The sequence below is a fragment of the Salmo salar genome, chromosome ssa13 (assembly GCF_905237065.1).
Source record: "Salmo salar chromosome ssa13, Ssal_v3.1, whole genome shotgun sequence".
Classification (NCBI taxonomy): Eukaryota; Metazoa; Chordata; class Actinopteri; order Salmoniformes; family Salmonidae; genus Salmo; species Salmo salar.
In genome coordinates this window covers 29,054,026-29,081,521 of record NC_059454.1, presented here as the reverse complement: position 1 = coordinate 29,081,521, position 27,496 = coordinate 29,054,026, and the positions used below count along the sequence as shown (strand labels likewise).

General features: G+C 41.6%; 1 pseudogene across 1 annotated transcript in view; it reads right to left on the bottom strand.

Moving 5' to 3' along the window:
• The window catches only part of LOC106566829 (semaphorin-3F-like), a 42,624-nt pseudogene extending 15,364 nt beyond the window's left edge, over window positions 1-27,260 (bottom strand). Inside the window, exons 1-2 of the transcript XR_006758545.1 lie at window positions 26,768-27,260; window positions 11,050-11,183 (exon numbers count right to left, since the gene is read on the bottom strand). The product of XR_006758545.1 is annotated as a semaphorin-3F-like (transcript). The remainder of the gene's footprint in view (window positions 1-11,049; window positions 11,184-26,767) is intronic.
• Window positions 27,261-27,496: the final 236 nt, after the last annotated feature.

Genomic DNA, 27,496 nt, shown 5'->3' with positions numbered 1-27,496 from the left:
TCAAATTAAGATCCTGCATCTGTAGGCCTACTGTAGGATGTAACAAATATGATACATCTGAGGTTAACCATGATGAGTTGCTCAACCTACTGCTGAATCAGATTTTTAGGCCCTACTGAGTCTTTTCCCCTCTCTCTTATTCACACACATATAAAAACAAGCACTGCCAAAACAATGTGTGTAAAACCCAGTCAAACCAGGAGTGTTACTGAAGTAAAGCATAGCAGATGACATCATCAGAATGGTGAAAAGAGTGTACTGTAGACTTGATTAGAATCACTAGGTGTTTGGGGTATAGTAGTCGTATTTCAGGCCTTGAACTGAATCAACACCACAGAATGTATGTGTCCCCAGTGTTCCTACTTCCCAATGTTGTAATGGAGCTATTTAAAATCACAGTCCAAATCAAATCAAATTGTATTGGTCACATACACATGGTTAGCAGATGTTAATGCGAGTGTAGAGAAATGCTTGTGCTTCTAGTTCCGACCATGCAGTAATATCTAACAAGTAATCTAACCTAACAATTTCACAACAACTACCTTTACAAGTGTAAAGGAATGAATAATAATATGTACATAAAAATATATGAATGAGTGATGGCTGAACGGCACAGGCAAGATGCAGTAGATGGTATAGAGTACAGTATATACATATGAGATGGGTAATGTAGGGCATGTAAACATTATATAAAGTGGCATTGTTTAAAGTGGCTAGTGATACATTTATTACATACATTTTTCCATTATTAAAGTGGCTAGAGTTGAGTCAGTATGTTGGCAGCAGCCACTCAATGTTAGTGATGGCTGTTTAACAGTCTGATGGCCTTGAGATAGAAGCTGTTTTTCAGTCTCTCGGTCCCAGCTTTGATGCACCTGTACTGACCTCGCCTTCTGGATGATAGCGGGGTGAACAGGCAGTGGCTCGGGTGGTTGTTGTCCTTGATGATCTTTTGGCCTTCCTGTGACATCGGGTGGTGTAGGTGTCCTGGAGGGCAGGTAGTTTGCACCCGGTGATGCGTTGTGCAGACCACACCACTCTCTGGAGAGCCCTGCGGTTGTGGGTGGAGAAGTTGCCGTACCAGGCAGTGATACAGCCCGACAGGATGCTCTCGATTGTGCATCTGTGAAAGTTTGTGAGTGTTTTTGGTGACAAGCCAAATTTCTTCAGCCTCCTGAGGTTGAAGAGGCACTGCTGCAACTTCTTCACCACGCTGTCTGTGTAGGTGGACCATTTCAGTTTGTCAGTGATGTGTACACCGAGGAACTTAAAACTTTCCACCCTCTCCACTACTGTCCCGTCAATGTAGATAGGGGGCTGCTCCCTCTGCTGTTTCCTGAAGTCCACAATCATCTCTTTTGTTTTGTTGACATTGAGTGTGAGGTTATTTTCCTGACACCACACTCCCTGAAGGGCCCTCACCTCCTCCCTGTAGGCCGTCTCGACGTTGTTGGTAATCAAGCCTACCACTGTAGTGTCGTCTGCTAACTTGATGATTGAGTTGGAGGCGTGCATGGCCACGCAGTCGTGGGTGAACAGGGAGTACAGGAGAGGGCTGAGAACGCACCCTTGTGGGGCCCCAGTGTTGAGGATCAGCGGGGTGGAGATGTTGTTACCTACCCTCACCACTTAGGGGCGGCCCGTCAGGAAGTCCAGGACCCAGTTGCAGAGGGCGGGGTCGAGACCCAGGGTAACATCAGTGTGGTAATTATGTTAGAGGTCGTGTGGGCAAGTCAGTCATCAAACAGTACGGTTAACAGGCATTCAACTGTCAATCACCACATTCTTATTGGCAGACTCGACAGCCTTGGTTTCTCAATTGCCTTGCCTGGTTTACCAACTACTTCTCTGATAGAGTTCAGTGTGTCAAATCGGAGGGCCTGTTGTCCGGACCTCTGGCAGTCTCTATGGGGGTGACACAGGGTTCAATTCTCTGGCCTACTCTTTTCTCTGTATACATCAATGATGTCGCTCTTGCTGCTGGTGATTCTCTGATCCACCTCTACACAGACGACACCATTCTGTATACTTCTGGCCCTTCTTTGGTCACTGTGTTAACTAACCTCCAGACGAGCTTCAATGCCATACAACTCTCCTTCCGTGGGCTCCAACTGCTCTTAAACGCAGGTAAAACTAAATGCATGCTATTCAATCGATCACTGCCCGCACCTGCTCGTCCGTCCAGCATCACTACTCTGGACGGCTCTGACTTAGAATACGTGGACTACTACAAATACCTGGGTGTCTGGTTAGACTGTAAACTCTCCTTCCAGACTCACATTAAGCATCTTCAATCCAAAATTAAATCTAGAATCGGCTTCCTATATCGCAACAAAGCATCCTTCACTCATGCTGCCAAACACACCCTCGTAAAACTGACCATCCTACCGATCCTCGACTTCGGTGATGTCATCTATAAAATAGCCTCCAACACTCTACTCAACAAACTGGATGCAGTCTATCACAGTGCCATCCGTTTTGTCACCAAAGCACCATACACTACCCACCATTGCGACCTGTACGCTCTCGTTGGTTGGCCCTCGCTTCATACTCGTCGCCAAACCCACTGGCTACAGGTTATCTACAAGTCTCTGCTAGGTAAAGCCCTGCGTTATCTCAGCTCACTGGTCACCATAGCAGCACCCACTCGTAGCATGTGCTCCAGCAGGTATATCTCTCTGGTCACCCCCAAAGCCAATTCCTCCTTTGGTCGTCTTTCCTTCCAGTTCTCTGCTGCCAATGACTGGAACGAACTGCAAAAATCTCTGAAGCTGGAGACTCATATCTCCCTTACTAGCTTTAAGCACCAGCTGTCAGAGCAGCTCACAGATCACTGCACCTGTACATAGCCCATCTGTAAACAGCCCATCTATCTACCTACCTCATCCCCATATTGTATTTATTCATTTATCTTGCTCCTTTGCACCCCAGTATCTCTGCTTGCACATTCATCTTCTGCACATCTACCATTCCAGTGTTTAATTGCTATATTGTAATTACTTCGCCACCATGGCCTATTTATTGCCTTAACTTACTTCATTTGCACTCACTGTATATAGACTTTTTGTTTTATTTTGTTCTACTGTATTATTAACTGTATGTTTTGTTTATTTCAATGTGTAACTGTGTTGTTGTGTGTCGAATTGCTACGCTTTATCTTGGCCAGGTCGCAGTTGCAAATGAGAACTTGTTCTCAACTAGCCTACCTGGTTAAATAAAGGTGAAATAAATAAATGTCCAATTCCAATTTCCAATTTTCACAAGTATGTGGTACCTTTTTACAACTCTTCGTAAGTTAAAAAAAGATCATCAAAAAGGCAGTTGTTTCAAAACTCAAAGTACATTGTTAATTGATGAACACACAATATCACACAGTCACTTTTTCACCAAACTTAATCAGTGTCTAGAAATACATATTCATATAAAGCAATTAATTGCCTTTAACAATACAATGCTCACATTACTTTTGATATGATTCTCTTCTCATTTGTTAAAATACATTTTACTATTACTTAAAGTGACTGCTCTTGATTGATAATCACTTAACAGTTTGGTAAACCCACAGTAGAGATTTTAAACACGTTTGTCTACTACAGATTTGGAGAACTACATAATGAAAATGTAGGTCCGTAAAGTGTAAACATATAAAATAGGATATATACTCTAATGTACTATTATGATGATGATTATTATGATTTTACTTCACAGTAAATTTGAACAAACCTGATATTGACAATATCAGAGATATACTGTATGTAACAAATGCATCCCCTATACAGTAAATATGTAACACTGCTTTACTAAAATTGCATAGGCCAATACAGTACTGTATTGGCCAGGCAATTTCTGTAGCGGACGCTTTTATCCAAAGTGACAACAGTTAGTCCACATATTTTCAGATGTGATCCCAGTGGGAATCAAACCCACAACTGGTGTTGCTAGTGCCATGCTCTTACGAACTGAGCCACGTACATGACCCCTACAATACATAAGTACAATACAATATATGATTACAATACAGGTGGAAGATATATGATTGCCTTCCCCATGAGTGTACATATGCCGTATCTTAATTTGATCATCCTGTTGTTGCAGGAATTTTCCTGCACTGCAGGAAATGCAAACTTGTAGTGTATTTAAGGTTTAAAAAGGCTTCTTAAGTTTGTAATTTCGACTTTAACATTTAAACCTGATTTGCCCTAAAGAAAAAATTCTTCAACCCCTGCAAAAAATATCCATTAATTATAATCCACATACTGTAACAATTCACATTTCCTGTTTCTGCAGGATTATTTTCCTGATATGTGAACCTGGCTCAAATTAAGATCCATCATCTGTACCACCGTCCTTCTGGCCATGGATGACGCATGCAATGACATCAGTCAGGACCTACAGTACCAGTGAAAAGTTTGGACACAACTACTCATTCAAGGGTTTTTCTTTATTTTCACTATTTTCTGCATTGTAGAATAATAGTGAAGACATTAAAACTATGAAATAACACATATGGAATCATGTAGTAAACAAAAAGTGTTCAACAAATCTAAATATTTTAGATTCTTCAAAGTAGTCACCCTTTGCCTTGACAACAGCTTTGCACACTATTGGCATTCTCTCAACCAGCTTCATAAGGTTGTCACCTGGATTAACAGGTGTGCCTTGTTGAAAGTTAATTTGTGGAATTTATTTCCGTCTTAATGCATTTGAGCCAATCAGTTGTGTTGTGACAAGGTAGTGGTGGTATACAGAAGATAGACCTATTTGGTAAAAGACCCAGTCCATATTATGGCAAGGACACCTCAAATAAGCACAGAGAAACCACAGTCCATCATTACTTTAAGACATGAAGGTCAGTCAATCCGGAAAATTTCAAGAACTTTGAAAGTTTCTTCAAGTGCAGTCGCAAAAACCATCAAGCGCTACGATGAAACTGGCTCTCTTGAGCATATTACATTCAAAGGGCAATTTTGGAACATGTATCTTGCATTTTTAGCCATTGGATTAACTGGTTATTAAAATAACTAAATTGAGAAGATATCATTATGTGTTTTGGTGATTAAAATCAATGTTGTCATGGTATTTCAAAGTATATTTATATTTTGGATCAATGGTTGTGCGGTGAAAGATGTCTTCAAGCAAAATTAATGCACAAGAAAAAGTTCTGAATATGAGACTTGCTGCGTTACAAGTCTTACCAGTTCTGAGTTGTATACTAAGAGTTTTGAAAATTCACCACATACTTGTGAAAATGGCATCCAAAGCGATAAAAAAAACAATAATACACTTCATATCACCTCTGGGCTCATCCTGACAATAACAATCCTGCCTTAGCCCCAATCTACAGTATGTTAGAGCAGCACTGGATGGAGACAGAGCAAGGTTTGGGAGGAGTTCCTTCTTTACCACAGTGGAATCTAGCTTTGTTTGCCAGTTGGCCATGGCTGTGTGTGTGTGTGTGTGTGTGTGTGTCTGTATGTGTGCCAATGTGCCAGGGCCAAAAGAGCTGCCAGATAGTCTTGTTATAGGATTTATTAGTGAGGCACAAAAAGTGGTCACATTTTCCACTTGCAAACACTAACTAACGGGTGCTATAGGAATCAGGACTGCTCACAAATAAAGTTAATATAACCAGGCCTCTGGTGCCAATCCTAGTCATCTATTTGCACTTACAGAAATAATGACAAATGTTTTTATTTTACAGCCATTAGGTAACCATATTATGTCGCCTATTATCTGAATCTAGGTCGATTGACCGACAATTTTGTAGAAAACAATCTAAAAATCTAACTTTGCAGTAGTTTGGTAGGCTCTATATCCAATGAATGCCTAAATTGCTAGTGCTATTGTTAACTTTCTTGCCTAGAATAAAGTGTGACAGAAGATTATCAGTGTTCTCACTTCTATGGAAACAACTTAAAGAGTATGTGGACTTTGCCAAGTGTAGAAGTAGTATCTCTCACTAGCAGATTGGTCTGACTTCTTACTGTAGAATTTAAATCAAGATCACTTTTTTGGACCTCCCAAATAACTCAATCCACCGGGATGGGTGAGTGAGTGAGTGAGTGAGTGAGTGAGTGAGTGAGTGAGTGAGTGAGTGAGTTGAGTGAGTGAGTGAGTGAGTGAGTGAGTGAGTGAGTGAGTGAGTGAGTGAGTGAGTGAGTGACAAGAGGTCTCATAGATAATGTTTTGGACCATCCATAGGGGTCTCATGCTAAACCTGGTATTAGTCTGGGTACTAGGCAATACCACTGCAGGTGCTATTTCCACACTACTTCCAATGCTTTCCAGTCATATGGGGGCTCCTTGAGGAAATGTTCACTTTCTTTATCTGATTTCTGGTGTGTGCCCTATAGCTAATGACTGGCTCAACTAAATGAGCAAGACTCAACAGCGTACCACTGGCCCCCCTGACAGCGGTCCCTTAGTTTTCAATCATTAGAAGCACTTTGGACTGAATTAGTGTCTGAAAGCCAAGTCCTGGCAGGTGGCCAGCTCGTTGGGACAGAGACTGCTATTGACACAAGGGTCCTTTAAGGGGCTGACTTTTTACAAGGCTTGGCCGGTCAAGTATCTCTTTTGGGCTGAATTCCACAAAACTTCTCAAGGGAAAGAAATGTAATCAGGCAATGCTTGGTTCTCAGCCGCTGGACCTTGATTATTTGCTGGTATTCTATCCATCAATGTTCCAATGAACATTCTATTTCCAAATAGAGCATTACCTAATATGACTATTTGGCCCATTTGCAGGCTTTTTAATCTAGGAATGGTGACTGCATTAACTCAATACAATGTGTCTCTAACTCAATACACTGCACAAGGGTCCTCAGCTGCAAATGCAAAGGGAAGCGGAAAGTATGTTGCTCTTTCTGAAGTGATATCATATGATGGATATGACTCTTTCTGAAGTGATATCATATGATGGATATGACTCTTTCTGAAGTGATATCATATGATGGATATGACTCTTTCTGAAGTGATATCATATGATGGATATGACTCTTTCTGAAGTGATATCATATGATGGATATGACTCTTTCTGAAGTGATATCATATGATGGATATGACTCTTTCTGAAGTGATATCATATGATGGATATGACTCTTTCTGAAGTGCAATAATTTGAAGATATTCTTTCTGAAATTCTATCATTGGATATTAAGATGCAGTGTTGAGTTGAGCACAAGTGAAAATGGATAGCATCAGCATTTCTACACCTGGAATGGCTGATCAATGGATCGTCACACAAAATATATTCATTCTTTAAATAAATATTCCTCTTATTCAATGTTTGGGTCCAGGGTTATGTTAAGTTTAAACTATGACACCAAGCACTGGACATTCCCTTCCCACCAAGTTATTTAAATCCTCTTCCCAGATCTCGGTGTGTTTTCCTCTAATTGACACAGTGGCTGTTATTCTTTCCCAATGAAAGTATTTCCCACAAGAAGCGTCATAGTCATTCCGGAGGTAGTTGACTACTCTGGGAAGTTCTTCAGTTCCTGGTAGTGCCTGGTCTGTGTCAGAGATCGATGGAAAAACCATCAACCACCCTAGAATGAAGAGACATTAAGTATGCTCTACGGCTGCTGTTTCAACAGAGGCCGAATGGGGGGACAAAGAGTAGACCAGACGAGTTGTGTAGAAGAAGAATGCCGTGAAGGTTTAAGGAGATAGGGGACAATATTGCCAGACAAAAGGTAGTTTTCCAAATGGATATTTGCACGTTAACATTTGGATGGAACATACCGTATGATGCATCCATTCTATTATTTTCAGTGTGTGTTTTTTCTTCCCTGCCTGTAATACTGGGTTTCAGAATATGACCAAATTGCCCTCTAGTGGCCTCATGGTCCCGTGTGGCTCAGTTGGTAGAGCATGGTGTTTGCAACGCCAGGGTTGTGGGTTCGATTCCCACGGGGGACCAGTATGAGAAGAAAATGTATGAAATGTATGCACTCACTACTGTAAGTCGCTCTGGATAAGAGTGTCTGCTAAATGACTAAAATGTAACGGGTGGAATGTTATTAATATTTTTCAGAATAAATAACCATTATTTCAAAAAACCCACCAAAAATCTGGTGTTTCTATTTCAAACTGTTTGTTATATTTCAGTCTTCTGTGATGTATATAAAGTGTAATATTGGGATGAAAACTCAGAATACATTTCAACTCATATCTAACATGCTACAGGTAACTTTTTTTAAGCCCAAAATGTATGTGTGTGGTGTATATACTTTGTTTCAAAGTAGATTTGTTTAAGACTACCAATAAACAGTCTGTGTGGCCCTGATTTAGCCCACTGGAGTAAAATGTTATTAAACTGATTTCAGACACAGTCAGTAAAGTTACATGCACACAATAATATGATTATTGTGGATAGTCAAATTAATATAATAGTTTTTTTAAATTGTTTACATGCAAGAAGAACGATTTCCCTAAAAATCCTGTGTACATGGACACATCTGAAATCAGGCTACCTATGGGACTTTTGATAAATGCAGAATATCGGCAATCAAAATAAACGTTCTACCACAGTGGCCATGTTCATTTTGCGAAACCTTTTGGATTTTGAGTTCAGATATATAAAGTTTGTATGCGAAAACTATTTCTAAGATACAGTTTGTCAGTTTTTCCAAACTCACTTCACTCGCGCTACCGGTGCTGGCACATGTAGATCAAATACACAGCTGCAACGTCGATGAAGCTATTTACATGTCCTAATAGTTCGATTTTGACCTTACACCGATTAAGATAACTGTAAGCAGAGTAAGGTGTTTACATACTTGGCCTAGTGCCATAATCAGTTTAATCTTGAATTATTAGTGTGCATGTAAACGTACTCATTGCAGGATAACTCGACTGAGGTGGCAGTAGCTTCTGCACTCTGCCTTGAGAGAGTCCGTCTGGAACAAGATGACAGGCCCCGCTCTGCATAACAGGCATGTCTGTCTTGCATATTGGAGCAGGTTGTTGGATCTGGGCCCTTGCGTTCTTCAGGGGGCTTCCCTGTGCGTTTGCTGAGGTAAACACAGCAACCATGGCAGGCTATTTATACCCCGGTAACACCAGTGCCCTATCCTGCTTCTCAGAAGAGGAATCCGTTTCACTGTTACCTACGCACACAATAACCCAGGATAGACCACCACCCCCTGTCACCTCTCTCTCCCTCACAGTGACACCCCTCCCCTTCCCTAATACCCACACCCATGTCTGTCTCCATTTCTCATTCTCACCACTCTTTCTATCCCTTACTCTCTCCAATGCCTCTCATCTCAAACTCTCTTTCCTTCTCTTCTCCATCTACTTCACCAGATTTATCTTCTTCCTTCCTCCCTTCATCACCCATCCACCCCTCCATTCCGTGTGGCTCTAGTGTTACATGGCGAGCTCAGACCTCCTGAGACATGGGCGCCACCAGTGTCCAGATCCTGTACCCCCTCCCCTGTACAGAGGGCCAACAGATCCTGTAACCCCTCCCCTGTACAGAGGGCCAACAGATCCTGTACCCCCTCCCCTGTACAGAGGGCCAACAGATCCTGTACCCCCTCCCCTGTACAGAGGGCCAACAGATCCTGTACCCCCTCCCCTGTACAGAGGGCCAACAGATCCTGTACCCCCTCCCCTGTACAGAGGGCCAACAGATCCTGTACTCCCTCCCCTGTACAGAGGGCCAACAGATCCTGTACTCCCTCCCCTGTACAGAGGGCCAACAGATCCTGTACCCCCTCCCCTGTACAGAGGGCCAACAGATCCTGTACCCCCTCCCCTGTACAGAGGGCCAACAGATCCTGTACTCCCTCCCCTGTACAGAGGGCCAACAGATCCTGTACCCCCTCCCCTGTACAGAGGGCCAACAGATCCTGTACCCCCTCCCCTGTACAGAGGGCCAACAGATCCTGTACCCCCTCCCCTGTACAGAGGGCCAACAGATCCTGTACCCCCTCCCCTGTACAGAGGGCCAACAGATCCTGTACCCCCTCCCCTGTACAGAGGGCCAACAGATCCTGTACTCCCTCCCCTGTACAGAGGGCCAACAGATCCTGTACCCCCTCCCCTGTACAGAGGGCCAACAGATCCTGTACCCCCTCCCCTGTACAGAGGGCCAACAGATCCTGTACCCCCTCCCCTGTACAGAGGGCCAACAGATCCTGTACTCCCTCCCCTGTACAGAGGGCCAACAGATCCTGTACCCCCTCCCCTGTACAGAGGGCCAACAGATCCTGTACCCCCTCCCCTGTACAGAGGGCCAACAGATCCTGTACCCCCTCCCCTGTACAGAGGGCCAACAGATCCTGTACCCCCTCCCCTGTACAGAGGGCCAACAGATCCTGTACCCCCTCCCCTGTACAGAGGGCCAACAGATCCTGTACTCCCTCCCCTGTACAGAGGGCCAACAGATCCTGTACTCCCTCCCCTGTACAGAGGGTGGCAAGCTGTGTCCGTTTGAGTTACATATAGCACATTCAGACACAGAGCTCCACAGAGACACAGCCAGGTATTTTTGAGGTATTTTTGATGAGAAAGAATCTTATTGTCAGTATCGAGGGAAAGTGTCCTTTTGCTCTTGGGTCAAAATGCCAGTCAGCTTTTGCGTTTCTAAATTACTATTGTGTTCAAAGGGTGCCTGCTTTCGTTTTATCATTGTTTTTTGGTGTATAAAGTGAAATATGTATTATATTGAAAAAGTCGCTCTCAAGATCCCAACTTTGATGTCTTTCACATAAAACAAAAATGTCATAGTTAAATGCACTGACAAATTATCTTAAGTGATGGGGAATATTGCTGTTGGATAATTATTATAATATCAGCCTTAAAGCGCCAATGTGTATACATTTACCAGCATTAACTTTAGGCAGTCCACAAAAAGTTATTAAGTTAAGCTCCAGATCTGTTTTACTTTGAAAGAAAAGATGTGGCTGTTTAGAAGTTTAAAGAGCTTTTTATTTCATTTACACTGAATTTCACTAAAGCGATGGTAAATCTTCCCACTAAGAATATCCCAAACGATATCTGTCAAGTGAACACTCACTGAAAACAAGTAAGGCTCACCTTTGTAAGACAAATGCACTCTGGGAGCAGTCCGAGCGTCGGCATGGCAACTGTAGACACATAAACTCAGGAGAAAGAAGAGGAGGGCTTGGGTGGTCTCCATAGCAATGACAGCAGCGTTAACCTTTGGAGTCCTACAAAGGGGAAAGGGAAAAGCATTACAGATTAACTGAATGTCACTTAAAACCATCATATAATTTGCTGCCATTTAGAGAGAGTTCCACATCCAATGCAACATCCCTTGCACAGAAAAGAGTAGATTTGAGAAGTTAAAAAGCAGATGATACGTTTTAAATTAGCTTCCAGTCTTCTGACACTGAAATCACCTTGACCCTTGTAATAATCTGTTTGCAGGTCAGTGAGCATCAGAGCTTTCTTTGTCAGAACCAGAGTTAAGAATAAAAATACCTCATTACTGAGAGATATCATTACCATGTCAATCGCTACAAATTCCCATTTCAGGAACACTATCAATAACAGGACAACAAAAGAGTGCGCACAATCAACTACAAACTGATGCAGAAACGTTGGGTACTAGTAAATATTAGGTGCCAGTTTGCCTGACACAGATTAAACCTAGTATTTCAATAGAGATGTTTCAATAGAGAAGCACTTTCAATAGATGTGCTTTTTTAGTTAGGACAAGGCCTAATACTGTGTCTGGGAAGCTGACACTAAGAAAACTATCCTATTTAACATACTGAGAAATTGTCAATTAACGAATCATTGAATTGTATGACTTTGTAGGAAGCCTCATCAAGTCCTCCACATTCAGAGGCTTCTTTATAACAGGGACACCCAGATAAATCGGATAACAATCAATGACAACAAGACAGAGAAGCCATAGACAGAGAACACAACCTTGTCCACATGATTCAGTTTGGGACAATGTCTTGTTCCCGTTCCTATGACTGGGTTATTGTGAAATAGCTTGGGTCTCAAATAGCCAGGGAGCAGCACAAAGTGACCATCTCTATTTGACCTGTGTGCCCTTCCTCTGTCACTGGGACAGTGGTGGAGTAAAAAAGACTGTGTGAGAGTGGGGCAACAAGGACTTCCCGGGAGTGACACACTCCAAAGGAGATTAGGAAAGTATGCACTCCGAGACTGAGAGTTCTTAAACACTGCAGCCAAATCCTGGCAGCTAATACAAATCCCAGTCACATTGTCTTGCTTTAAATCTTAAACTCCTTTAGTAAGAGACTGTCTAAAAGCAAGAGAACCACCAATAAGGATCACACTCACTTACTCACTAGGCTTCGGAATCTAATGTAAATCAGGTCTGTTTAAGTTAGGGTGTGGGTGCTGTACTGTATTTTCCACACATATACCCAAGGTTAATGACGGGTTATCATAACCGGAACATAAACACCTTCGCCTAACCTCAGACACACCACAAAGAAGAAGGGTTAAAAGGAGCGTGTGGCCGTCCTATCGCCTCTGACCAGAATATCAGACAACATGTCACGACGATTCTACATGTTGAATTGACGCAAACAGCCACCATTCGTAGTCACCCAGTAGGGCGATCGCTTACACAACACGGCTACTTGCTGCTTTTAGCTGTTCGTTGGAAACAAACATCATTATGTTGTCATCCAGAGTCACATTATAGCACAAAATATTTTACATACAGCAGATTTTTAAAGGACCAAAGCGTTTCGTCTGCTTCGTGTTTTTATTTTGGCCATGGAAAAAATATTGCAATACTGGTATCATCACAGCCCTAAATGATAATATTGCTTTTCTCTGTCAACATGCTTACATCCATACTTATCCAACAAAATTACCACAGTAATAGTAGCAGTAGTAGTAGTAGTAGTAGCAGCAACAGCAGAAGCAGCAGCAGCAGCAGCAGTAGCAGAAGTAGTAGTAGTAGTAGTAGTAGTAGTAGTAGTAGCAGCAGTAGTAGTAGCAGCAGTAGTAGTAATGCAGTAGTAGTACAGTAGTATTTTTTTACAGTACCAAAACCATAATTTTATTCCACCACGGGAAAAAGAGCTAGTGCGTAATCACCTCACTGCTAGTTTGACTGAGTTGAGCCCCAAGTCTTACATTATCATAATACTGTTTAATTAAGTCATAATAATAGGCTCCATTATATGCTTGCTGTTATGGTGAATATGAGAGCAGTGGGGCCTCTGCTTGACTTGCTCAGCAACATTCTCCACAGTCTGTTGCTTCTGTATGGTCCCGGAGGGTATCAGGACATTAGGCTGCCTTTGAACATGACACATTGGATGTTTCTCAATCTACATACTACTGTGCTCCACACTCTCTGCTCCGAGTTCGTTCTCCGAGGACGTTCTCTTGAGTACGCTCTTGTGAGGACAAGATTGTGGAGAACACATAAAAATGTACATTTGAGAAGCACTGCCCACTCCCATGCTACTGCATTACCTTTGACCAATAAAGACAAAACAAGATACCTACATAAAAAAAGCAAGCTTGTAACTTCATAATTATCAGCTATATGTGAATCGTATTAAGCTATACTGAACAAAAATATAAAAGCAACATGCAACAATTTCAAATATTTAACTGAGTTACAGTTCACAAAAGGAAATCAGTCAATTGAAATAAATTCATTAAGTCCTAATCTATGGATTTCACATGACTGGGCAGGGGTGCAGCCATTCAGAATTAGTTTTCCCCCACAAAAGAGCTTTATTACAGACAGAAATACTCCTCAGCCCACAGGTGAAGAAGCTGGATGGGGAAGTCCTGGGCTGGCATGGTTACACGTGGTCTGCGGTTGTGAGGCCAGTTGGACGTACTGCCAAATTCTCTAAAGCGACGTTGGAGGCAGCTTATGGTAGAGAAATTAACATTCAATTCTATGGCAAAGCTCTGGTAGACATTCCTGCAGTCAGCATGCCAATTGCACGCGCCCTCATAACTTGAGACATCTGTGGCATTGTGTTGTGTGACAAAACTGCACATTTTTGGGTAGCCTTTTATTGTCCCCAGCACAAGGTGCACCTGTGTAATGACCGTGCTATTTAATCAGTTTCTTAATCAGCTTCTATCAGCTTCTATGCCACACCTGTCAGGTGGATGGGTTATTTTCTCAAAGGAGAAAATCTTCACTAACAGGGATGAAATGTAATGCGATGCTACTGGCAGCAGAGAAGTCAGGCGCAGGAGAGCGGAAACTGATTTACAACGGTTGTGTTTAATAACCATAAACCACCGTCAACAGAACAAATACAATAAATGGGTCAAACAAAACCCGCTAATAGCCAGCATACCGTGCACAAGCACTACAACAAACAATTACGGACAAGGACATGGGGGGGAACAGAGGGTTAAATACACAACATGTAATTGATGGAATTGGAACCAGGTGTGATGGAGACAAGACAAAACCAATGGAAAATGAAAAGTGGATCGGCGATGGCTAGAAGGTCGGTGACGTCGACCGCCGAATGAACAAGGAGAGGGGCCAACTTTGGCGGAAGTCGTGACATGTAAATACATTTGTTCATAAAATTTGAGAGAATTCACATTTTGTGAGTATTGAACATTTCTGGGATGTTTTATTTCAGCTCATGAAACATGGGACCAACACTCAACAGTGAAGAGGCGACTCCGGGATGCTGGTCTTCTAGGCAGCGTTCCTCTGTCCAGGGTCTGTGTTCTTTTGCCCATCTTAATATTTTATTTTTATTGGCCAGTCTGAGATATGGCTTTTTCTTTGCAACTCTGCCTAGAAGGCCAGCATCCCGGAGTCACCTCTTCACTGTTGACGTTGAGACTGGTGTTTTGCAGGTACTATTTAATGAAGCTGCCAGTTGAGGACTTGTGAGGCACCTGTTTCTGAAACTAGACACTTTAATGTACTTGTCCTCTTGCTCAGTTGTGCACCGGGGCCTCCCACTCCTCTTTCTATTCCGGTTAGAGCCAGTTTGCGCTGTTCTGTGAAGGGAGTAGTACACAGCGTTGTACAAGATCTGCAGTTTCTTGGCAATTTCTTGTATGGAATAGCCTTCATTTCTCAGAACAAGAATAGACTGACGAGTTTCAGAAGAGAGGTCTTTGTTTCTGGCCATTTTGAGCCTGTAATTGAACCCACAAATGCTGAAGCTCCAGATACTCAACTAGTCTAAAGAAGGACAGTTTTATTGCTTCTTTAATCAGGACAACCGTTTTCAGCTGTGCTAACATAATTGCAAAAGGGTTTTCTAATGATCAATTAGCCTTTTCAAATGATAAACTTGGATTAGCTAACACAACGTGCCATTGGAACACAGGAGTGATGGTTGCTGATAATGGGCCTCTGTACGCCTATGTAGATATTGCATTAAAAATCTGCTGTTTCCAGCTACAGTAGTCATTTACAACATTAACAATGTCTACACTATATTTCTGATCAATTTGATGTTATTTTAATGGACAAAACATTGGCTTTTCTTTCAAAAACACCGACATTTCTAAGTGACCCCAAACTTTTGAACGATAGTGTGTATATATAGTATATATCCTAAGAATTGTGGCCTTTTTTAAATATCAGAAAAGCATTACATAAATCATCCCAATGAGCTCGCATGACAGGGTGTTGTGGAGGAGTCTGAGTCTGCATATAGCATGTTAGCCTCTAATCACAAGCCACAGGTGACTGAGAGCATGTTATTATCATCCCAGAGAGAGCCTTGGTCTAAGAGGAAGTTCCACCTGCACATTGGAGAGTGGAGACAGAAGCATGGGCCTCGCCAATGCAAACAGACCATACTCTCAAATAGGTTGAACTGCTGAAGATAAGAGGAGATCTGGATGGTCAGATACATGGTCGCAGGGTAGGAAAAAAACAACTCTTTATGAAGAATGCACAAAAAATATGGTTACTACTAGAACCTCAGAGGAAAAGAAGAGCAGGGTACTAAGTACTTGAGTGTGTTTACTCTCTCTAAAGTCCAACCTGGTTCAAGCATATTCATGAAACATTGGTTCTTACTGTACTATTTGCAATTAGCTATTGCTGGTTCTGCATGTTTTACAACTGATCTATTCGACCTGAGGACTAGTGCATAGATCTAATGAGATGTGCCAGACTGTACAAGCGTATCCATGCCACATAACAGGGGGATGGGAGGAGGAAATAAAAAAAGAGTAAAAGAGAGAGGGAGAGAGAGAGAGAAAGCAAGAGAGTGGGATGAGAGAGGGAATGGACACAAAACATGTTGGAGAGCAAAACAAATCACACAAAAAAGGTAGGATTTTCACGTTTGAGTCATGAATTTGGACCTGTGTCCACAGTAGATAAACAACAAAAAGCCATCAAGTTCCTTTCCACTGCCTCAATTCCTCTGCCAAGTGTAAGCTTGAAGACAAACAACGAGAAGCTAGCTAAACCTCAGTTTTGGGTTGTAGCGTAGTGAAATTCTCCTCAAAAATAAATGTTGTTTCCGTGAAACCAGCAAAATTGCCAGCAGTGGCTTGCAAAGGGCATTCAGTCTTTCAAGTGACTGGATAGCAGAAGGAGTATATCACGGAGCAAAGATAGGTGAAACATTTTCAACAGAACAGTCATTTCTAGACACAGGGAACATCATAATGGACAATGGAGCACTAGCTCTGCTTATGATGTCATAGATGCTCCTGTGTGGTCAGATGTGGTCGCTTCATAGGCAATGCAATGACCTGTGGTGAAAAGTCCATGGAAATAATGTGGGGTTCACAGCCGTATTCTGGAGTTAGTTCCAAATGACTAACAGTTCACATTAGAAGTCTAGATGGGGTGGTCCTAGCAACGCAAACCACAATTGCGATAAGGAATGCACAGATCCACAGAACGAGACAAACAAAGGAATGCATCAAAGGATCCCTCATACGGAACTCAATGAAAGAGGAATGAAATTAAACAAGCTAGTACAGACTTTTCAAGCAAAGTTGTACATGTTTATTTTGTCAGAGACTCCATTTCAGTCCCAAAAATATTTGTCTCAAAAATGTACCCAAAAAAAATATGATTCTTCAACGTTAGTTGATTAAGTGAATCCGCCATGTTGGCGTTGCAACAAAATTCTTGACCCCGTAATCCAACCTGTCATAGGTTTAAGCCGACAGAAGTGTGGCCATGGCTCCTGAAAACATATCAACATCTATCTCACACACTACTGTCTGTCCACATCTCACGATGCAATCAGACTCATTAAAGTAGTGCAGAAAGAGCTGTGTGCTGCACCCTAGAGAAAACATGTTGGGGCCTGAAAACCTGCCACAGCTGATACAACTTTTCACACCATTATTGTCCCATAAAAAAACAGAGACAGGCTATACTTGAGGGCTAATCCTGGATCTTAGCATACTGTATAATGATTACATTAATCACTAACAGTTACACAATAAATTGATGTTGCAACGGCACAGGAATTCACCAACATACATGGCTTTCCTTGAGGCATGAATGTATTGAATAAGTCATATCAAATTGATTTCTATTTGTCTCAAGCATTTTCTTTTTAATCAATGGCCTTCACTTTGGTATAACCAGAGATAATAGAGTACTGTACTTGAGTTTCTAATTTGCAGCCTGCTCCCTGATTGTGCATACTCTCATCATTCTACATCTGGACAACTGTAATTTGACCCAGAATCCACTAAGTATACAAACTGTAATTTTACCCAGAATGCACTAAGTATACAAACTGTAATTTGACCCAGAATGCACTAGTATACAAACGAAGACTAAAGAGGGCAGAAGTTTACCCAGGACTTTGAGGGTTTAGTGTCCATAAAAGATGGTGATACATTTCCAAAAGCCAACATTCATAGTAATCCTCCTGATCTTGGTTTTATTTGTTTCGTATAACCGATAGGTTTATGGAGGTTGTTTTTTCCTAAAGGCACTTTCCTGGCTGGAAAGCTGTGGATATGGACGGAAAAATATAAAGGCATAAAATGGGTGGGTCATAAGGCTGTTTGAATCCTTCCTGCAGATTTGAAGTGCAGATTAGGAGCTGGTTGAAGTGACAGATTGCATATGGTTTTCTAGGGCACATGGTCACAGGGGAAAAGGAAAGAGGTTCCCACGAGAGGCTTGTGTATATCACCATGCATACTGCATCTCCAACAGTACAGGGACCACAGAGATAAAACTAGCCATACAAAACGAGTGTTTTATCTCTATGACTGGGCCCGCTAGCTTGGCCAACAATTAGTCCCTGATGTTGGTCCGAGTGGTCGTCCCCATGCAGCACCTCTCCACACGCGCCGATCGGGGACAGGGCTGTCAACGTGAGAGCTCATTAGCACGGCCTCTTGGAAAGAAAGCTGCGACAGGCTTGGAGGGCGGCCCCAGGAGGGACGGAGACTGCCAGCACGGGTCAATGGGGGTCATGTTTCCACATCGTCTGCCGAAAACCTAATCATTATTTACCTAAGCCCAACCCTTGCTGTTAGCGCCATCTCCCCAACACCAGGTGGGTTTCTCTCTCTGTCTTTCTGTCTGTCTCGTTCTCTCTCTATCTCCAGAATGGCAACAGCACATGCCATATATATCATAGGATAATGAAAGTCAAACAAATACCCCTGTGAAACTTCTTCTAATACAATGCTGTATCACCAATCAGGATCCGTACAACATTACTGTGTGGAGTGACTGACCTGTGCCTCCCTGCCTGTTCTCCCTTGGTCTGTTTCAGTATCAGCACGTGTCAACACCTATTTAATTCTGTGGAGGGTACAGCATGTTTCATCCTCGCTCAGGGGACAAATGCTTGGCCAGTCAGAGGGCCTCCGACTCACAGCAGAAATATTTCATTCACAGACTGTCAATGCCTCCACTCCACTTGCGGATGCACCTGTGCCGTGGTCCTGAGACTTTTAATCAATCATGATTCCTATTTCTGACGCGTCACAAGAACAGTCTGTTTGGTGAACCATGACACCATGCATACATAGCATATTATGTTTGTAGGGAGTGTCTCCTGTTAATCTGATGTCTCTTTTGTCACTTTTGGCTTCATGTGTTATGACATCATTGCCTAAATCAAGAGCCCAGTGTTCTAGAACCCAATTGTGTGTTTGAGGAGAGGAAAGTGCTATGGTCTGTCCGGAGGGTCCTACAGTGGGTGTGTTGTGGCTCCTCTCCAGTAGCAGCTGTAACCAGGCTCCCTCCACACAGGTCTAGGGTCCAATGTGTAATCCAGGCCAAGTGATGAACTTTGGAGTTGACCGTTAAGCTCCTGCGCGTCTAAATACTGGATTCAGCACCTCCCTTCAAAGGCTGTTAAGCTCCCGCTGTCTTATCTGCTCCTCTTTGAAGTACTACACTTCCACGACCATGACCATGTCTCCTGTAGCTCCACAATAGGCCTGTCAGCAAGCACAAGACTCAGGACAAGTAGTGGGTGAGAGACGGACTGACTGAACTTCAATTTGAAACTAATTTGTTACTTTTCGAGAAGAAATAACTACAAACATTTGAAAGGATCCAGTTTCCTTCAAAGTGTTACTGGCAGCATAGCCTTCATTTCTAGGCTATTTCACAAGGGAAGTGTCACACTTGGCAAACTCAGTGAATTTAAGGAATGAGTTGCCTATATTTTCAACTACAACAAAAAGCTTGGTAGCTGCTGGCATCAACACAATTGAAGTGTTTCAGAAATGCTACATTAGAAAAACGATGACTGAACATACTAGCTAGCTAGCTAAGTCATAGTCCATGAAATGTCACCTGTCATTCAGGTGTAACCAGAGCTATATGTGTTAGCTAGCATATACTTGTTCCACTTCACCCAAGCCCACTCTTTGACAAAATGATATCCACAAGATTACGGTGTCTGGCTACAAGACTACTGGCAGCAACAACAAAAAAGACATTTAGAAGATACATTTGCATCTGCTTTTGTTTGCGTCAACTAAAAATCGAAAGAGCTCCAAAGATAGTCTCAAACAATGTTGGCAAACATTGCTGTTTCCCTGAATCTAGAAGGACAGTGAGGGCAAGGGGACAACACATGGATGCCCCCTGCCCTCCCCCTTATGTGATAGCACAAAAGGGGAGCATTTGCGTCACCCCACATTTATGCAGTCCATCGTTCCTCCCTTTCATGTCTCTGTTGGTAATCCAGCCCCCCAGAACTCATTCCCTCAAAGTGGAGGTCATGTGTGCTGTAATGGTACAAAATGAGCGATGGAGCATTAGAGAGCTATTTTGCAAAAAAAGAGAGGGCGATCTATGGACACCCTCCTGTCACATTCCAACACCTGTTTCAAATGGGCTTACTCTTTTGATTTACACAATAAACACTGGATTCCTTTGCAATTACTAAAACGTCTTTCCCTACTATTTATACCCTACAGCTGTTTTCCAGCATTGGATTGGCATATGACAGAACATCTTTTTATTTGTTTTATTTTTTACATGCATGTTTGTTTTTGCCAGACCCAAATCCTGGCTTAACAGACCTTCAGAAAGGTTGCTGTGTTTAGATATAGATTTCACACACATTACAGTCAAGTACAGTCAAGGCTGCACTGCACATCCAGAATTCTATGTTCAATAGAACATTCTTTATTCAAATCAGAACATAGAAAATGTAACACTGAACTCTAAAACAACAGTACATAGTATCCAAGTCCACAAGAGCTTGAGTCTACGGGGCAAGAGACCAGTGAACAAGTGAGCCAATCAAAGTGAGGCCCAGGGACACCAGACATGATCAATGGCTCTCTAGATTTACACAGTCGCTGGCTACATCTTCACTCAGTAAAAGGCTTGAAGAATGGTGCATTGGGTTCAAAGAATTTACTTCAGTTTGAGTACAGTGGATACAGAGGCCTAGCACCAGGCCCTCCATGCCTATACTCCATGCCTGTCTGAAAAAGACTGTCTCTACCTCTGGCAGGAGGCCAAGAATCTTCAGAATGGAGGCTTAATACCCCGCGGGCTGACAGCTGCATGGATTAGCTCCCCTTGCCTGCTGTCATTGACGCCCCCTGTATTGTGCCTTTCCCTGTAAAAGTGGCACCAGATTTAGGAAGGATGGTAGGGAGGGGAGAGGGAGGGGGATAACATTCTAAAGTCAAGTCAGGTGCTTCTGCTTTTGAAGTCCTGGTGACAGGCACAAGTGCTGTGTGGCTGGCAGTATACAATATTTATATGGTATAAATAGTATATAATCAGTCTGATACTATCTCTGACTGTCAGTGGGCTGACATTGATAATAAAAGAGAACTCTGCCCCTTGCTCACCTGAGAGCTACTTGTCTTTTTCATGGAGTGCCACATTGTCTTTGATGTGGTGAGGTAAACTTCAAGGATTGAAAAAGAGTGCTGTCCGGAGTAATGCAAAGAACATGCCAGGTTCTGCAATTCTCTTCCTGCATCATACAGCCTAGTACATCTAGGGTATTGTGTTTAGTCACAAAATCATTTGGGGAAAAAGAAACCCCAGGACAAAAACGACAAAAACATTTGAGAATGTATTTAACCATGGTACTGCTCATAAAATTAAATATGGCAACAACATTAGCGGGCCTATATATTTTAAGTCTGCCACACTCACTGGTATACCCAACAATCACTCTCTTCCCCCCTTCCCCCTCCTCTTAACCTCTAGGGCCCAGGCTGGCCCTCATTTGACCCCAGCAAAACTCACTGAGGCTGTCATGACAACCGTCTCAAGAGACCAGTTGTATTTGTGGTGAGTTGGAGCCTGGCAACTGCTTGAATGCCCCAAATCCTTGATGACAAATTTAAGGCAGGGAGATTGTCAGGGAAAGTGATGACGAACCATAGCCAGGTCCCTATCTGAACATATATCTACATGACACCAGCTTTGTGGTTGGCTTCTGATACACTGTGGATCACCTCCAGTTGTTACCCTACATCAAACGTCAAGATGGAACATTTAAAGGTAGACTCAGCGAAATGATGTTGCCAAGAGCAGCACCACAGATATTGAGATGAGAGAGATGCAAGACTTCGCTCTCACACAGTCACCCACAGTATCTGCGCATGTGCACGGAATTGCTTCACGCTGTTCACAGCGTCGTAGCCAGGGCACCAAAACAGCGGAGAAGTTGAGCCTATGCTGTTTACTTTCTGCATCTATGTCATATCATTGAGTCTACCTTCAATTAGTGTACTTAGTTGCAAATCTGCAACATAGAGAGGCATATTATAAGCCTTATATGTCACGTCCTGACCAGTAAAGGGGATATTTGTTATTGTAGTTTGGTCAGGACGTGGCAGAGGGTGTTTGTTTTATGTGGTTCGGGGTTTGTTGGGCTACGTACTTACGTAAGAGGGGTGTTTGTTTAGAGTGTTGCGGGGTTTTTGGTCTATGTTCTAGGTTAGTGTTTTTCTATGTTCAGTCTAGTTTTCTACTTCTATGTTTAGGGTTTGTTGGTTGACCTTCAATTGGAGGCAGCTGTTCCTCGTTGCCTCTGATTGAAGGTCCTATGTATAGGGGTGTTTGTGCTATGGGGGTTTGTGGGTAGTTGTTTCCTGTTTTGTGTCTGTGCACCTGACAGGACTGTTTAGTGGCGTTCGTTGTTTTGTATACGTGATTTGTTTGTTTTTCCTTCTTTTGATTTAATAAAGAAGATGAGTATACACGTTCCCGCTGCACCTTGGTCTAATCCTTACGACGCCCGTTACATTATACATGTATAGGGCCTTATAAAATCTGTTTTATTTGTTGCTTGATTCCGTTTTGTTTTCCCCATGTTCCAGTTTCACCGTTTAGTTTTTCCAGGTTCCCGTTTTTTTTCCTTCAGGTTTTTGCTCTCAAAATTACACCTTCTAAGTCGACAACAATGCTTAAACTACATCAGGAGACCACTTTTGAGGTCTGGGATTTTTGTTGTTGAAATGTTGATTTTTGGGTCTAGTTACCCTTTAATTCCAGTGTGCACCTAGCAAGAGGCTGTTGTTTAGCTGTGTTTTTGTAGCACACATGTGATGGTAGAGTTTGCGAAACAAATACCCACTGGATAATCATGATATCAATCTGCCATGTAAGCATAGGCTACTTTGTAGTTAACAATTAATTTACAAGGTTTTTGAGAAAGCCTTTCCATCTACCAGAAGACTTTCATTAGCATCATCTCTAACGGCTGCACAAAGGGGTAGACTCGCACCCACCGCACATACACACAGAGGGGGAATTATCATTGCCTCTTACAGAAAGTTGCAGGAAATACGAATCACTGATGCATTCGGTTCATGCTTTATGATATACTTGGCCAAATTAACACATTTTCAATACAAATATTTAGTTTATTTCCTACTAAGTTTAATACATTTTTGATTAGTGTTGAATTCCGTTTTAATGTATGGATTCCGTGATTCCATCCGCGTTCTCCGCATGGCAGATTTTATAGAGTCCTTCTTATAATAAGACATTATAAAGGCTTATACGTGGTTATAACAAGTAATACAGCATTATACCTCTCTACTTTATGTAAAGTGTTACTAACTATAATAACAACTTCCTTAGTATAGCACCTTCATACACGCAACACAAAATGATTTACATACAGTACAAAAATGAAACAAATCGTTTTGCCAAGGTTTGCAAAGTAGGGATAAATATGTCCCAGTAAACCTACCAATGTTTTATCCCTGCAATAAAGTTTGTGAATGCTGAGATTCCCCCTAAACTGAAATGTTTAAATATATGTTTAAATATATATATGTTTAAATATATATATGTTTATATATATATGTTTATATATATATATATATATATATATATTTTACCTTTATTTACCTTGGCAAGTCAGTTAAGAACAAATTCGTATTTACAATGACAGCCTAGGAACAGTGGGTTAACTGCCTTGTTCAGGGGAAGAACGACAGATTTTTACCTTGACGGCTCAGGGATTTGATCTAGCAACCTTTCGGTTACTGGCCCAACATTCTAACCTGCCGGGGTGTCAGGTAACCTAGCATAATTAAAAGCATAATGCCACAAATATACATCAGGTGCGACAGTAAATTACACAAGTCAAAATATATTTCTACTATTTATTGCAAAATGTCAGACAGATAGCTTTTCTCTTTCTTTCTCCTTACACTCTCACCTGCCTATCTAATCCGCAGGGATTCTTGGAGATGTTATGGCAATCTCTTTTGAAGAGCTAAGATAAACACTAAGATAAAAGTTAAAGGTAAAAGGTAAAACTGTCAAATAAAAATAGAGATATTTTGCAGTTGGACAAACATGACTTAGGAGCTGGCCATAAACATAGTAGCAATGAAAATTGTCGCTCACAATGTTTCAACCAACCATTGCCAGGCGACTGTGCCAGGACTCAACGATAAGTCAAAGTTGGATAGGTGGTTTTGCTAAATAAAATGAACCTACACTGGAGTATGAGAACCTACACATAGCCTGTTTCTATTTCAAACAGAAGGGGAGATAAAGTTTCAGGAAACAGAATGGCTTTGAGTCAAGCAAGGCTCAACATGAGCGATTGGAGTATAGACTATACAGAGAGACATGCTAACCAAAAGTAAGAGTTTGCTATTCAGATAAGAGGAAAACGTTCATAGAAGTGCATATTAACAAGAGACATTAATGACCATACAGAGATGGATTATTTTAAATTCTGGTTATGAAAATAATGCATTTTAAAAGCTGCAGAGAGACATTTCATAATCCTACACTCAATTTATTTAATACCCCTTTGCACTCCCATAATCTTTTCACTTCAAACTCAAATTCCATAATTCATTCTATATTCCAATACACCTAACATATGATTTCTTTCATGTTTTCAAACTTTCAAACCTGACTTTCAAGCATTTACCTAACCTTCGCATATTTACAACTTTCTGAGGGCAAAGAAAATGCACCAATAATGCAGAATCCAACTTGTACACGGGATGTTGAGAAATAGAATGGAATATTCACAATGCTTAATTTACACAATGATTCAAATTGGAAGCGACAATGTGATAAAAATGTCAAGTTAATTCCACAAATAGGGGCAAAAACGAACAACTGCCAGCATTATGACATGTGCAGTGTTAAAGCACCTGTCAAGACAACATAATGAGGTCTCATAGACATTCAGAATTGATAGGAGCTGTCTATAGCTGCATTTCAAGCTAATGTCTGACTAGTACTACTAAAACGAGACATTAACATTTGCTGCATTGTCAGATGTCGAATATGAGAGGAAAATGTATTTGTGCAACAACCATGGCAATATGAAAGTGCACGGTGTTAATATGGTTACCGTGTTGTTAATGGTATGTTTGTAGCGGTAGCTACAATGTAAATATTTAAGGGCCATAATCTGCATTTGAACTATTCAGATACATTTTCCATGGATTGCACGTGTGAGCAATTAAAGCTATCATTACTTTATTTTCCCCCCTTTCCCGCCACACATTGAAAATGCAAAACCATTACATGATTTCACTAAAATGATAGATGTCCAACCGTGGCTGTAAAGAGCGAAAACTACTGAGAGCTTTTTCATGTTTTTCCTCGTGTATTTGTCGAGGCCCTCACACCTAGCACAAGGCTAGAACACTGTTTGACACACTAAAATAGAAGGAGCAGCTTAGAAAATGTAGCAGATTTTTTTGTTGCTGTAAATTCAGATAGATGTTTTTATTATATTATTTCCTTATCAGAAATTACAGTGTCCCTGCTGGTGTTTTTCAGCTTTATGTCATTTGTTCATAAGGTACTGGCGTAGACTTACCAGTGTCATAGGGAATAGTGTGTAGGTAGGGAACAATTCGCAGCATGACCACAGGTCACAGGACCATACAACTTGTGAAGAACTAGTAGGCCTACACTGAACAAAGACCCTATTTATCTCTTAGATTAAACACAACATAAACAACACTATAAGACGGGGCCCTATACTAATAATAGTCCAGCTAAGAGGATAATAATTTGTTCTGACATTATTTGAGTATGGGCAGATAGCCTATGTCACAAAAAGTGTTGTGCTTTTAACTTAAAATGCATTATTCATAAGCACTTCTGCCAGGGAGGATGAGTATGAATTATACATAGGCCCACTAAGAGGGGAACATATAATGTGCATTCTGAAACCTCATCTCTGGTCCTCAAAAAGTTTGCTCATGAGTTTGTTTAATGAAGATAACATCACTCAGGTGGATGTGTGCCTGCCATGTGGGGAGTGAATTTATAGCCTAGTTTACTACCAGAATTATCAGTCAGATCAGTAAAGCTAAAATGAGATGATAGAGAATTGAATAAATGCCCCATCATCAGGAAAGTGGGCATATTTGAAAATGTGGGGACTGAGGAAACGTCAGCGCATGTGGTATCATTTGCCATAATTTGATCATGTTGAGGGAGGCTGATGGGGCAAAACCTAAGGTTGAACCCCGTCTTTGAAAGCTTAGTAAAGCCTTATTAAAATGTTTATAATGGTTTTATAGATGCTTCATGTCATTCATAAGCGGCAAATACACGCTATAAGGATGGTAAGGGTTTTGCTACATTTGTCAAAGCAGTACACGTAGGTTTACACCTTTTTTATAACAACATTTCTTTGTATGATTTACAAATTATTTCTGACGTATGAAGATTTGATGAGTTATACATAAACTTTATAAGTATAGCGTAGCCTATGGTCTAACTGCGACTGAAGATGCCAAAGACCAATATGGACTACAATGGGGTTGAAAGAAAAGTAACTAGCCTAGTTTTGCAGACAAGAATGGGACTTTACCCGTGACAAAAGGTGCTCTAAACAGAAATGAATAACAAACTCACTTGGAATGCAGGTATGCTCAGTCGGCGTCGTCGATAGACAGTAGATGTCACATTCTGTGGCGTTGTTTAGCCTTCCGAAAATGATAACGTTTGAAATCTGCCTCCAAACTAATAGTAGAAAATGTGTATCACCGTAGGCAATGTAAACGTGTAATACTGCTTCACGTAGACCCACTGCTTCGCGTAGACCCACTGCTTGGTAAGGTTTCGCAAGTTGTCAAAAAGTTGAGGAAAAGAGAGCACTTTTCCTCAAATTACATGCATGGAAATTACGTGATGCTTTAGAAATCTCTCACGTTTCCATTTAAGTCATCGTCCTCTGAAAACTCCGGAATGACAAATCCAGGCATAGACAAATCCAGGAAATATTAACACTTAAAATAGTAAAACCGTCTGGCAGGTGTTAGGCTCTATGCGTTTGTTCTTCCTCCACCGCCCTCTGAGCTCTAGCGTTCAAGCCGCTTGTCCCATTCTTGCTACCTCTCAAGCCAACCGTGTCACAGTTAATTAACTACCTCAGTGCCAGTCAGAGTGAAACTGTAGAACTGGCACTTTTTTCCCTCTAGCAAGACCAACGTGAGACGCTCTTTCTGTCCTGTTTTTATTTGCATTTCAAAACTAAACAATATTGAAAAAATGTTTCATCAAATCTGTACAAGATGGGTAATCAGAAAAGACAACTTAATCCAGATAAATCTAAATGTGAATTACTGCCTTATAGTAATAAGC